Source organism: Chrysochloris asiatica, unplaced genomic scaffold (assembly GCF_000296735.1).
Source record: "Chrysochloris asiatica unplaced genomic scaffold, ChrAsi1.0 scaffold00055, whole genome shotgun sequence".
NCBI classification, from domain to species: domain Eukaryota; kingdom Metazoa; phylum Chordata; class Mammalia; order Afrosoricida; family Chrysochloridae; genus Chrysochloris; species Chrysochloris asiatica.
In genome coordinates, this window is record NW_006408573.1 from 14,751,382 (window position 1) to 14,753,146 (window position 1,765).

A 1,765-nucleotide genomic window follows, 5' to 3' on the forward strand; every position below is an offset into this window, starting at 1 on the left:
AAGTGATTGGGTGGAACCATTCAAATAAGGTATATAGGACTCTAAGGCTGGGCTAGGATAGTTTTGCCCTGCATTTAGATATTCTAAGGTTGTGCATACATCATTATTTACCTCTGTCCCACTTAGCCCATGCAAACCTGCCTAATTGTTTTCCCATCTGCTTTGTTCTTCCATTCCCCTCCCTCTTCTTGTATATTGCCCCCCTCCCCAGCACTCAAACTCTCCTGTGTCTATCCCTGCCCTGTGCTCCACATTCCGCTTCCTCCCCTCACCCACCTCCCACATCCCACCAACCCCAAAGAAGCCACCCCCTTTATTATGGGGCTTTTTTCTTAGTCTTTTACAGTAGTGGTCCTACCTATGCAGTTTTTCTCCTTTTGTGACTGACTAATTTCACTCAACATAGTGTCTTAAAGGTTCATCCATCTTATTCAGTGCTTTGCAGCTTCCTTGTTATTCTTTAAGGTAGCATAATATTCCATTGTGTGTATGTACCACTGTTTGTCTATCCATTCTTCAGTTGATGGACACTTTCTTTGGCTGTCTCCATCTTTTTGCTATTGTAAATAGTGCTGCTATGAGCATTGCTGTGCATATATCTACTCATATTATGGCTCGTATTTCTTGTGGCTAAATACCAAGTGGAGGAATTACTGAATCATACGGTATTTCTATTTCCAACCTTCTGAGGATGCGCCATATTGCTTACCAGAGAGTTTGGACCATTTTGCAATCCCACCAGCAATGCAGGGATGTCCTGGTCTCTCCACATCCCCACCAGCATTTATTGTCCTCTACTTTTTTTTTTATCTTTTCTGTTATTGCTGGTGTGAGATGATATCTCACTGTTGTTTTGATTTGCATCTCTCTAATGGCTAGTGGTCGTGAACATTTCTTCAGATGTTTGTTGGCTGCCTGGATCTCCTCCTTGGTGAAGTGTCTGTTCATGTCCTGTGCCCATTTTTTAAATGGGTTATTTGTCTTTTTCTTGTAGAGGTGTTGTAGTTTCCTATATATTTGAGAAATAAGTCCCTTGTCTGATGTGGTGTTGCAAATGATTTTTTCCCTTTCTGTGGGTTCCCTTTATACTCTTCTGGTGAAGTCTTTTGATGCACAAAAGTTTTTAATTTTTAGTATGTCCCACTCATCTATTTTGTCTACTTTTGTTTGTGTAGTTTTCAAAATGTTTGGTAGTCAGTATATTCCCTGAATTAGTGTCCTCAAATTTGTTCCTATTTTTTCATTGATGGACTTCATAATTCTGGGATTCACATTTAGGTCTTTAATCCATGCTGAGTAGGTTTTTGTATAAGATGTGAGGCAAAGGTCTTATTTCAATCTTTTGCATATCCCTTTCCAGTTCTTAATTGAGTATGTTTTTGTATTTTTTATGCTTTCTGATTGCTTCCAGGTAGATGTGATCAGGATGTGGGCTTCCTTTTTCACTCTTCTCTGTACTTAACTCAGAGTAACTTTCACAGGTGTTGTCTGCCTCCCTGGTATATGGCAGTTGGTATTGGTTCTTGCCTGGGTTTTGGTGTTCTATAGAGCGTGCTTGTAGCTTGACTATATGGCAGCAGTTGCTGACTCTTCTTGGGTAATATAGGGAGAGAAAGAGTCTCCCGGAGGTAGAAGGGGGAGCATAAAACAGCAAAAGAGCACCAAAAAAACACAAAACAAAACAAGGAAAAGCAAAGCACCCAAAAACCAATAACAATAACAACAAAAGAAAACTAGACTGAATACTGTAGTATATAGTCTCAGA